The sequence below is a fragment of the Anabrus simplex genome, chromosome 7, assembly GCF_040414725.1.
Source record: "Anabrus simplex isolate iqAnaSimp1 chromosome 7, ASM4041472v1, whole genome shotgun sequence".
Lineage (NCBI taxonomy): Eukaryota > Metazoa > Arthropoda > Insecta > Orthoptera > Tettigoniidae > Anabrus > Anabrus simplex.
The window spans coordinates 309,734,697-309,747,246 of record NC_090271.1 but is presented as its reverse complement, the minus strand read 5'-3'; the positions used below and the strand labels follow the sequence as shown (position 1 = coordinate 309,747,246).

General features: G+C 40.6%; 1 protein-coding gene across 2 annotated transcripts in view; it reads left to right on the top strand.

Annotated features, from left to right (window-relative positions):
- Positions 1 to 11,939, top strand: part of LOC136877608 (uncharacterized) — a 39,979-nt gene extending 28,040 nt beyond the window's left edge. For both annotated transcript variants that reach the window (XR_011018607.1, XM_067151773.2), the window contains exon 2: positions 10,163 to 11,939. The gene's annotated coding sequence lies outside the window, so the exon portion shown is untranslated. The remainder of the gene's footprint in view (positions 1 to 10,162) is intronic.
- The last annotated feature ends 611 nt before the right edge of the window (positions 11,940 to 12,550 follow it).

The window sequence follows — 12,550 nt, the reverse complement described above, 5'->3', positions numbered from 1 at the left end:
TTCTAGGCGCAAGGCTCGTGTCTAAAGATAATAAGCAACTTGATGTTTTTCGAGTGTACAGACCGAGAAAGGGTGGCACAGACACTGATTCGGAATTATTTGATAAGATAATGGTGTGGGTTACTGTAGTCACGTCCTAGTTCATGAACTATGGGCAATGGCTGAGTGGCCTAGTAAGTGGTCCTGGGAGTCGGGATACCAGCTGCTATGGAATGAGAGTGGGTATCTCGGGCATATTCTGAGTATGGCCCTCCTTGTGCTCAGGCGGCTAGGACTATACAATTCACCGGTGGTCCATAACCCGGTAGAGGAGATATCCTCACTTGGACTATGTGCAAGTAGGGTAGCATCCTGTTTCATGAATTCACCGAGCTCAGAATATTTTAAGCAAGCCTCGGACCTATGGGAGTAACGGAGTCCCACTCCCATTTGACAGGCGAGGGACTCCTTGGAAACAACTTGGCGAACAAAATGGAATTCGATGGGGAGCTATCAATATTAATGGGGCTTATGGAAGAAAGAAAGTAGAACTGGGTGAGTCAGCAAAGAGGATGCATCCGGATGTGCTAGGAGTAAGTGATATTCGGGTAAGGTGAGATAACGAGGAAGAGATAGATTATAAAGTGTACTTGACGGGTGTTAGAAAGGGAAGGACAGAGTCTGGGGTAGGGCTATTTATCAGGAATACCACTGCACGCAACAAAGTTTCTGTTAGGCACGTAAATGAGCGAATGATGTAGGTAGATTAGTCAGTTGGAGGAATTAGGACTAGAATTGTCTCCGTGTATTCACCATGTGAGGGTGCAGATGAGGATGAAGTTGACAAGTTTTATGAAGCATTGAGTGACATCGTGGTCAGGGTCAACAGCAAGGATAGAATATTGCTAATGGGCAATTTCAATGCGAGAGTTGGGAATAGAACTGAAGGATACGAAAGGGTGATTGGTAAATGTGGGGAAGATATGGAAGCTAATGGGAATGGGAAGCGTTTGCTGGACTTTTGTGCTAGTATGGGTTTAGCTGTTACGAATACATTCTTCAAGCATTAGGATATTCACCGCTACACATGGGAGGCTAGGGGTACCAGATCCATAATAGACTATATCTTAACAGACTTCGAACTCAGGAAATCTGTTAGGAATGTACGAGTTTTCCGGGAATTTCTCGATGATACAGACCACTATCTGATCTGTAGTTAACTAAGTATCTCTAGGCCTAGGGTAGAGAAAGTGAAATCTGTCTGCAAACGATTAAGGGTAGAACATCTCCAGGACGAGGAAATTAGTCAGAAGTACATGGATATGGTTAGTGACAAGTTTCGAACAGTAGACAGTAAGCAGGTTCAGGACATAGAAAGTGAATGGGTGGCATACAGGGATGCTGTAGTAGAAACAGAAAGGGAATGCCTAGGAACAACTGTGTGTAAAGATGGGAAAAGGCGAGCATCTTGGTGGAATGATGAAGTGAGAGCAGCTTGTAAACGTAAAAAGGAAGCTTATCAGAAATGGCTCCAAACAAGGGCCGAGGCAGACAGGGATTTGTACGTAGATGAAAGAAACAGAGCGAAACAAATAGTTGTTGAATCCAAAAAGAAGTAATGGGAAGATTTTTGGTAATAACCTGGAAAGGCTAGGTCAAGCAGCAGGGAAACCTTTCTGGACAGTAATAAAGAATCTTAGGAAGGGAGAGAAAAAGGAAATGAACACTGTTTTGAGTAATTAAGCTGAACTCATAGATCCCAGGTAATCACTGAAGAGGTGGAGGGAATATTTTGAACATCTTCTCAACGTAAAAGGATATCTTCCTGGTGGTGTATTAGTATACCAGGCAAAGTATTCACCGGCATCTTGAAAGGGAGGGTTGCGATCAGTCGTTGAGAGGAAGTTGGATGAAAGGTAAGGCTTTTTGCGGATGATGTTATTCTCTATAGAGTGATAAATAAGTTACAAGATTGTGAGCAACTGCAACGTGACCTCGAAAATGTTGTGAGATGGACAGCAGGCAATGGTATGTTGATAAACGGGGCTAAAAGTCAGGTTGTGAGTTTCACAAATAGAAAAAGTCCTCTCAGTTTTAATTACTGCGTTGATGGGGTGAAAGTTCCTTTTGGGGATCGTTGTAAGTATCTAGGTGTTAATATAAGGAAAGATCTTCACTGGGGTAATCACATAAATGGGATTGTAAATAAAGGGTACCGATCTCTGCACATGGTTATGAGAGTGTTTAGGGGTTGTAGTAAGGATGTAAAGGAGAGTGCATATAAGTCTCTGGTAAGACCCCAACTAGAGTATGGTTCCAGTGTACGGGACCCTCACCAGGATTACCTGATTCAAGAACTGGAAAAAAATCCAAAGAAAAGCAGCTCGATTTGTTCTGGGTGATTTCCGACAAAAGAGTAGCGTTACAAAAATGTTGCAAAGTTTCGGTTGGGAAGAATTGAGAGAAAGAAGAAGAGCTGCTCGACTAAGTGGTATGTTCCGAGCTGTCAGCGGAGAGATGGCGTGGAATGACATTAGTAGACGAATAGGTTTGAATGGCGTTTATAAAAGTAGGAAAGATCACAATATGAAGATAAAGTTGGAATTCAAGAGGACAAACTGGGGCAAATATTCATTTATAGGAAGGGGAGTTAGGGATTGGAATAACTTACCAAGGGAGATGTTCAATAAATTCCCAATTTCTTTGAAATCATTTCGGAAAAGGCTAGGAAAGCAACAGATAGGGAATCTGCCACCTGGGCGACTGCCCTAAATGCAGATCAGTATCGATTGATTTGATTGAACAGCCAAGGTCATGAGGAGGAGGAAAATGATGTTGGTGAAATTAGGCTTGAGGAAGTGGAAAGGATGATAAATAAAATCCATTGTCATAAAGCAGCAGGAATGGATGAAATTAGACCAGAAATGGTGAAGTATAGTGGGAAGGCAGGGATGAAATGGCTTCACAGAGTAATAAGATTAGCATGGAGTGCTGGTAAGGTACCTTGAGATTGGACAAAAGCAGTAATTGCACCTATCTATAAGCGAGGGAACAGGAAGGATTAGTATACCAGGCAAAGTATTCACTGGCATCTTGGAAGGGAGGGTGCGATCAGTCGTTGAGAGGAAGTTGGATGAAAACCAGTGTGGTTTTAGACCACAGAGAGGCTGTCAGGATCAGATTTTCAGTATGCGCCAGGTAATTGAAAAATGCTACGAGAGGAATAGGCAGTTGTGTTTATGTTTCGTAGATATAGAGAAAGCATATGACAGGGTACCGAGGAAAAAGATGTTCGCTATACTGGGGGACTATGGAATTAAAGGTAGATTATTAAAATCAATCAAAGGCATTTATGTTGACAATTGGGTTTCAGTGAGAATTGATGGTGCAATGAGTTCTTGGTTCAAGGTACTTACAGGGGTTAGACATTTGTTATTCGTAGTTTGCATGGATCATCTGCTGAAAGGTATAAAATGGCAGGGAGGGATTCAGTTAGGTGGAAATGTGGTAAGCAGTCTGGCCTATGCTGACGGCTTGGTCTTAATGGCAGATTGTGCCGAAAGCCTTCAGTCTAATATCTTGGAACTTGAAAATAAGTGCAATGAGTATGGTATGAAATTTAGCCTCTCGAAGACTAAATTGATGCCAGTAGGTAAGAAATTCAACAGAATTGAATGCCAGATTGGCGATACAAAGCTAGAACAGGTCGATAATTTCAAGTATTTAGGTTGTATGTTCTCTCAGGATAGTAACATAGTAAGTGAGATTGATTCAAGGTGTCGTAAAGCTAATGCAATGAGCTCGCAGTTGCGATCAACAGTATTCTGTAAGAAGGAAGTCAGCTCTCAGACGAAACTATCTTTACATTGGTCTGTTTTCAGACCAACTTTGCTTTATGGGAGCGAGAGCTGGGTGGACTCAGGATATCTTATTCATAAGTTAGAAGTAACAGACAAGAAAGTAGCAAGAATGATTGCTGGAACAAACAGGTGGGAACAATGGCAGGAGGGTACTCGGAATGAGGAGATAAAGGCTAATTTGGGAATGAACTCGATGGATGGAGCTGTACGCATAAACCGATTTCGGTGGTGGGGTCATTTGAGGCGAATGGAGGAGGATAGGTTACCTGGGAGAATAATGGACTATGTTATGGAGGGTAAGAGAAGTAGAGGTAGACCAAGACGACGATGGTTAGACTCGGTTTCTAACGATTTAAAGATAAGAGGTATAGAACTAAATGATTCCACAACACTAGTTGCAAATCGAGGATTGTGGCGACGTTTAGTAAACTCACAGAGGTTTCCAGACTGAACGCTGAAAGGCATAACAGTCTATAATGATAATGTATGTATGTATGTATGTATGTATGTATGTATGTATGTATGTATGTATGTAGATAATCAGCCACATGAGGGACGATACAGAGAGGAACGTGATTGTAGCGGATGATCTCAATTTACCAAGTATCAATTGGGAAGGTAATGCGAACGATAGGAAGTATGAGCTACAAATGGCGAATAAGTTGATATGGGAAGGTCAGCTGAGTCAGAAAGTGATGGAACCAACTAGAGGGAAGCATATTCTGGACGTTCTGCTTTTTAAAACTAGATGAACTCTATAGAGAAACCGAACTAATAGATGGTATTAATGATCACGAAGCTATTTTTGTCGTAGTTAAAAATAAATGTCATAGATAGGAAGATCTTAAATATAGGACTATTAGGCAGAACCACATGACTGACAAAATAGGCATAAGCGAGTTTTTAAAATAACTATGATCGATGGAAAACGATAAATAAAAATGTAAACAGACTGTGGGATGGGTTTAAAGCAATTGTTGAGGAATGTGAAAACAAGTATGTACCTTTGAAGGTGGTAAGGAATGGTATAGACGCACTATATTATAACAGAGAAGTAAAGAATCTAAGGAGGTGGAGCAGGTTGGAAGGAAATAGGGTTAGAAATGGATGTGGAAGTAAGGAGAAATTGAAGGAACTTACTATGGAATTGAATCTAGCAAAGAAGAATCTAGCAAGTATACACATTTTAGTGAAAAATTGAAGGGTATGTATCGGTACCTTGTTTTTTCAAGTTGCTTTACGTCGCATCAACACAGATAGGTCTTACGGCGACGATGGGACAGGAAAGGGCTAGGAGTGGGAAGGAAACGTCCGTGGCCTTAATTAAGGTACAGCCCCAGCATTTGCTTGGTGTGAAAATGGGAAACCACGGAAAACCATCTTCAGTGCTGCCGACAGTGGGGTTCGAACCCACTATCTCCCGAATTCTGGATACTGGCCGCACTTAAGCGACTGCAGCTATCGAGCTCGTTATCGGTACTTTAAGGCAGAAACAGGTTCCGAAAAGGACATTCCAGGAAACATTAATGAACAACGGTATTGCGTATGCGAGGAACTTCAGAAGGCAGAAGAATTCAGTCAGCAGTACGTAAAGATTGTTGGTTACAAAGATAATGTCCAGATAGAGGAGGTGACTAATACTAACGAAGTATTAAAATTACCAATGCTAGCAATGAAATTTACAATAAGATAAAAAAGTTAAAATCCAGAAAAGCAACTGGAATTGATAAGATTTCTGGGATATAGTACCATATCTAAAGTACTTATTTGACTATTGTTTGCATGAAGGAGCTATACCAAATGAACGGAGGGTTGGTATAGTAGCCCCTGTATGTAAAAGAAAGGGTGATAGACATAAAGCTGAAAATTACAGGCCAGTAAGTTTGACATGCGCTGCATGTAAGCTTTGGAAAAACATTCTTTCTGATTATATTAGACATGTTTGCGAAATTAATAACTGGGTAGATAGAAGGCATTTCGGATTTAGGAAAGGTTATTGAATTGAAGCTCAACTTGTAGGATTCCCGCAAGATATAGCAGATACCTTGGATTCAGGAGGTCAAATGATCTGTATCGCGATTTACCTATCTAAGGCATCTGATAGGGTAGATCACGGTAGACTACTAGCAAAAATGAGGGCTATTGGACTAGATAAGAGTGACTGAAGGGTGGCTATATTTCCAGAAAATAAAACTCAGAGAATTAGACGAGGTGCAGCTGTATCTGATCCTGTAATAATTAAGAGGGGAATTCCGCAAGGCAGTATTATTTCTCAAGTACAGTGTATCTATTTCTCTTCTAAAAATAAATGTAAAAGTATACTTTGTCGCAAGACAGCCTCTGCATGAGAGGAAGTATTTCATAAAAAAAAAAAAAATATACATAAATATAATTATAAATGATATATGTAAAGGTGTGGAATCAGAGATAAGGCTTTTTGAGAATGATATTATTCTGTATAGAGTAATAAATAATTTGCAAGTTCGTGAGTAACTGCAAGGAGACCTCGACAATGTTGTTAGATGGACAGCGGGCAATGGTATGATGATAAACGTGGTCAATAGTTAGATTGGGAGTTTCACTAATAACAGAAGTCCTCTCAGTTTTAATTGCCGCGTTGATGGGGTTAAAGTTTCTTATGGGGTGTTAATATATGGATAGATTTTCATCGGGATTGTAAATAAAGGGTACAGATCTCTGCGCATGTTTAGGAGGGTATCTAGGGGTTGTAAGGATGTAAGGAGAGGGCATATAAGTCTCTGGTAAGACCCCATCTACCGGGCGAGTTGGCCGTGCGCGTAGAGGCGCGCGGCTGTGAGCTTGCATCCGGGAGATAGTAGGTTCGAATCCCACTATCGGCAGCCTTGAAAATGGTTTTCCGTGGTTTCCCATTTTCACACCAGGCAAATGCTGGGGCTGTACCTTAATTAAGGCCACGGCCGCTTCCTTCCAACTCCTAGGCCTTTCCTATCCCATCGTCGCCATAAGACCTATCTGTGTTGGCGCGACGTAAAGCCCCTAGCAAAAAAAAAAAAAAAAAAAAAGAAAAGACCCCAACTAGCAGTGTATGGACCCTCACCAGGATTACTTTACTCGATAACTGGAGGAAGTCCGAAGAAAAGCAACTAGATTTGTTCGGGGTGATTTCCGACAAAGGAGTAGGTTTACGAAAATATTGCACAGTTTGGGCTGGGAAGGCTTGGGAGAAAGAAGACGAGCTGCTCTACTAAGTGGTATGTTCCGAGCTTTCAGTCCTAGGTAAATAGCAGATAGGGAATCTGCCACCTGGGCGACCGCCAGAAATTCAGATCAGCGGTGGTTAAATTGAAAAGTTTGTTGTTGATCACTTTGAAAGCTTCATTTGTTGCAGCAAAAAATATTGCTTTTTGACACAGCTATACATGATCGGTGAAACGCTGCTAAAAATTTCTGCATACCGTAGATTTAGCTGTGCATCACATACATACACACAGACAAATACTTGCGGATATCACGGACTGAATGTGGCTCCTAGTGTCAGGAACCGAGTTTCGCTTCCTGTGTCACTGTCTTAAAATTGCAACTTGACTGATGCATTACTAGTGCTCTTCTTCTGGGAGAAAAGGTGCCTATACTCACCGTGTAGTTTCTATTACAGCAATTTCACACACTGCTAACATACACTCCGATGTACTGTAACGGTTCAAATCCCGTTACAAGATGATATCTGTATTTTTATTATTGTATGATTTTATCTGTATTATTATTATTATTATGTCAGTATTATTATTATTTTATCTGTGATATTGTTACTATTATTGTAATTATCCGTTTTATTCAATTTTGCAATTGCCTGTTGCTTGCAAGATTGCACTTAGATGCATGCATATATACGTATGTGTAGATTATCATTAAACACCTGTACAGTGAGAATTGTTGTATATATCAGAGATTGGAAGTGACGTTGTTATATTGCTATACCAGTGGCGATTCTGCCAAGTCATCGCCGCGCCATGGCTATGTCATCGTATTTATTTAGCAATGCGCGCACGGAGTTAGTCGCCGCGGGGCTATTTCACCACTGTATGTAATATCTGTCGCGTAGGTGGGAGTATGTCATTGTTATTTCTGGAGATTACGTAGTTGTGTCAACCAACGTCTATATAAGGTAGCTCCATATTGTAGCGTCAGTCATTACTTATACGGATGCAGTACAGTGAAGTAGTCTACTAGATCAAGAGGCCTTAGGTGGTCAGCCAACGAGTGTGAACGAGAGATGGAGAAGACTCAGTGAGCCATTAATTATTGGTCATTGAGAGAGTGAGACCAAATGGTTGGTCCGTCACTTAGTGGAAGACGCGGACGCAAGGCTTACCAAGGAGTCAGAGAGGGCAACCCTGGACCTGCCAAGAGGTCATACCATATTGACTTACAAAGAAGTCAGATGATATGGAGAAGAAGCAGTCGCAAGGATGTATCACCATGTTAGGCGTGACACATCTACAGTAAACACCAGAGCAATGGATTACGTCGTAATTACACTAAAAGTGTTGAAGGTACAGTCAAGTGAATCAGTGAGGGAAATATTTCGTATAAATTGTTAAATGTCCGGTCAAGAAGAATTCAAATTCATGCCTATTTTCTTTCAGTTGCAATGTCATAATTTCATATTCTCATCTGTTTTATCGCAACAAGACTCACTATTTTTTGATATATTATTTAAAGAATATATATTGTTCTATCAAACGAATTCATAGTTTTATTTCATTTACAGTAAAATATCTTAACCTCAAAATTAATGGGGAAACCGAACGCCAATCTCCTTTTCCCAGAACTTATATGGTATGTTGTCAAAAGTAAGCTTATTACCCCACACCCTAGAGATAGTCAAGAGTCTCATTCTATTATTGCTGTACTGAGTGACAGCTGGCGCCCTTCAAATAATGTATGTGTAAGTAAGCAGGTAACAAGTAAGTGTGAGTACAAGGTTCAACAAGTGTGTATTTTATTTAATGAATGTTAATTTTCATAATTTCCATTTTAAATGCAGATTTATATGTTTGTAAATTTATTAAGAGAGTCAGGAACATCTCAGTACCCTCGTCTCTTGCAAAAGCAATCTTTTTTTCGGAAGTGTCCAACAACCTGACCAGTGATTATCAGAATCTGTTTTCTTTCGACGTCGTGAATCTTCAGTCTTGGTTTTGCGATCCTCTTTACCACTTGTATTTTAGGTGATAGTTTTGTGTTTTACATTATCAAAATTACATATGACGATTTAAACTTCTTCAGCCCTCCTTATTTTGTTCAGTGGCATAAAGTAACGACTTATTTGACTCGTTATTATTAATGGTTGCACTAATTTAACTTACACTAGATTTATTGAAACTCCAGGCGGCATGAGTACCAATTTCAACATTCCGATTTTTATGCTACTGGACGATTCCTGTGGCTAATATAATTTAGTTTTGTTACATAAAACTTCCCGTGAGTGCAAGTCAGCAAGGATACTTGCATGCCTTTATTCTTTCTATATATCTTCACGATTCTTATGTTTCAAATTTCAGAGTATGGAGTAGAGTATTATATAAGTCCGACTCCTTGGCTGAATGGTCAGCATTGAGGCTTTCAGTTCAGAGGATCTGGGTTCGATTGCCAGCGGGTCAGAGATATTAATCGCGTAAGATTAATTCTTCCGGCTCGGGGACTCGGTATTTGTGTTTGTCCCAATACACTACACTACGAACCACCACACAAACACTCAATAGTGATTACATCCTTGTACACTGGGTTGGCGTCGGGAAGGGCATCCGGAAACAGGACCAAATCTACATGTGTGACACAGTTCGCACCCGCGACCCCACAGATGTGGGAAAAGCGGTAGAGGAAAAAAAAAAGAGAGAGAGAGATTTACTAAAGAAGTAAATCGTCCGTCCTCCAATGAGGGTGATCATTCAGATTCGGAATGCAGTTAGGTTACAATTTCAATAGGGTTTACAAACATAATAAAAGTGGAAATTTAATTATTAATGCTGTTATTATCTTTTTGTGATTCATATATTTATGATATAGACCATCCTGAATATTTAAACTGGGAGGAATGTTCTTTTACTAACGTTATTTTGTATCGTCTGGGGTATTTCTATTGACCTATTCTTATTTTTGGTTTAGCAGCTGAAGTTTCTAAGTTGTATTCTTTTATGTTTACTTCCAAATCATAATTTACTTTTCCTCATTGCTTGTACTTCTGACTTGAAAAATATAACTCCGTCATCTGCCAATCAGTTATTTCCCTTTTATTAAACAAAAAATGTTCTTAACATGTATTTTTCACCATGTTTCAGATTTGTTACTGATAGAAGCTGACAAGCCTACATCAGGTTGTGAAAGAAGCCTAATATGAAATATGTCAGGAACATCATACTCTAATTATATGTTTGGTGAAATCTTGTAATACGACATGCAATATTATTTTTCTCAATTTATTTATATGAGAAACCAAAACACCAGTTCGTTTCATTTGTGCTGAATGTTTGCAATTGAGTTTTATCAGTCTAATCGATTGAGGCTTACAAAATGCGCTGAGATGTAAAAACACATACTCAAATTTTGATTATTAAACAAATTCAAATTCTTACTACACAGGGCGATTCAGAAGGAATAGTAAGCCGGGCTGAGTGGCTCAGACGATTAAGGCGCTGACCTTCTGACCCCAACTTGGTGGGTTCGATCCTGGCTCAGTCCTGTGGTATTTGAAGGTGCTCAAATACGTCAGCCTCGTGTCGGTAGATTTACTGGCACGTAAAAGAACTCCTGCGGGACCAAATTCTGGCACCTCGGCGTCTCCGAAAACCGTAAAAGAGTAGTTAGTGGGACGTAAAACAAATAACATTATTTAGGAATAGTAAATCTTTGGAGAGACAACAGCGTGGACGATTTCAAGTACGAAATGTCATACGAACATGTGTCCATGTGCAATGTGCGTGGTATTACAGCTGTTTGTTTGATATGCTTATGAACAATGTTAGAAAGAGGATTAAAAGCACACGAACGACTTATTGATGTATTTCCTGGTGATTTTTTTTTTTTTTTTTTTGCTATTTGCTTTACGTCGCACCGACACATATGTCATATGGCGACGATGGGATGGGAAAGGCCTAGGAATGGGAAGGAAGCGGCCGTGGCCTTAATTAAGGTACAGCCCCAGCATTTGCCTGGTGTGAAAATGGGAAACCACGGAAAACCATCTTCAGGGCTGCCGACAGTGGAGTTCGAACCTACTATCTCCCGAATACTGGATACTGGCCTCATTTAAGCGACTGCAGCTATCGAGCTCTAGAGGTAATAATTGACACATGTGGTTGGTATGACATGGGGTTTTATTGACACCAATATAAAGTACACACAATGAAAACAGATGCCGCTGGACAGCAACACGTCAGGTATAAATGACCACACACGCTTACATGAGATGTGGTTTTATTGACACCAATAAAGAGTGCACAAACAAGCTAACAGATGGCGCTGGACAGCAACACGTCAGTGATGCCGCATGAGACCTGTTTGCGGTGACGTGAGAGAGGGTGTCAGATGCGCCTGCAATCGTGGCATGTCATGGTTGGCCTCCCCAGTTCCCCGATCTCAATCCGTGTGATTGAGTTATCTGAAGTCGCAAGTCTACTGCGATCGTCCAACCTCATTAGGGATGTTAAAATACAACATCCGACGGCAATTTCTCACCATATCTACAGTGCTGTTCACAACATTGTCCCTCGACTGCAGGTATTGTTGGTGAATGACGGCCGACATGGTGAGCATGGCTTATAAAGGACATCGTCTTTGCTAACTATTACTTGTGTAACATATGAAGCACCATCTCTATTTTGGTGTCAATAAAACTCCATGTCATGTCAATCATGTGTGTCAATTAATACCTCTCTAACTCCAATATTTCGTGAAGTATTGGCTCGTCGTCTGACTCCATGGCTAAATGGTTAGCGTGCTGACCTTTGGTCACAGGGTTCTCGAGTTCGAATCCCGGCAGGGTCGGGAATTTTAACCATAATTGTTTAATTCCACTGGCACGGGGACTGGGTGTATCATCTGGCGAGCCGAACTTGTCCTCAGACACTCCCAGCACTAAAAGCCATACGCCATTTCCATTTCATTACCTCGTCGAATTTTTGAGCCACCCTGTACAACAGTTCAGTCAAAATAACTTGCGCAAAATCTTCGCATATTATGCAACAGTTCAACACAAACGAAACCTCTCAAACTTACGTCCACACACACTGCAAATTGGACTCTTGTTTGCATGGCCTATTTACCCTGTAGATGAGTAGAGTTCTCAGACATCAGGAATACTTCTCCGTTCTCACATGGTGCCAGCAGCCTTAAGATACTTTTTTCTCTTATGTGGCCGGGCTGAGTAGCTCAGTAGGTGGAGCGCTGGCCTTCTGACCCCAACTTGGCAGATTCGATCCTGGCTCAGTCCGGTGAATTTTAAAGGTGCCGATATACGTCAGCCTCGTGTTGGTAGATTTACTGGCACATGAAAGAACTCCTGCGGGACAAAATTCCGGCACCTTAGCGTCTTCGAAAACCGTAAATAGTTGATATAGGACGTAAAATCAATAACATATTATTATTATTATTATTATTATTATTATTATTATTATTATTATTAACTCTTTATATGGATTATCTACAGTGTCTATTATGCTCCGTGTCTT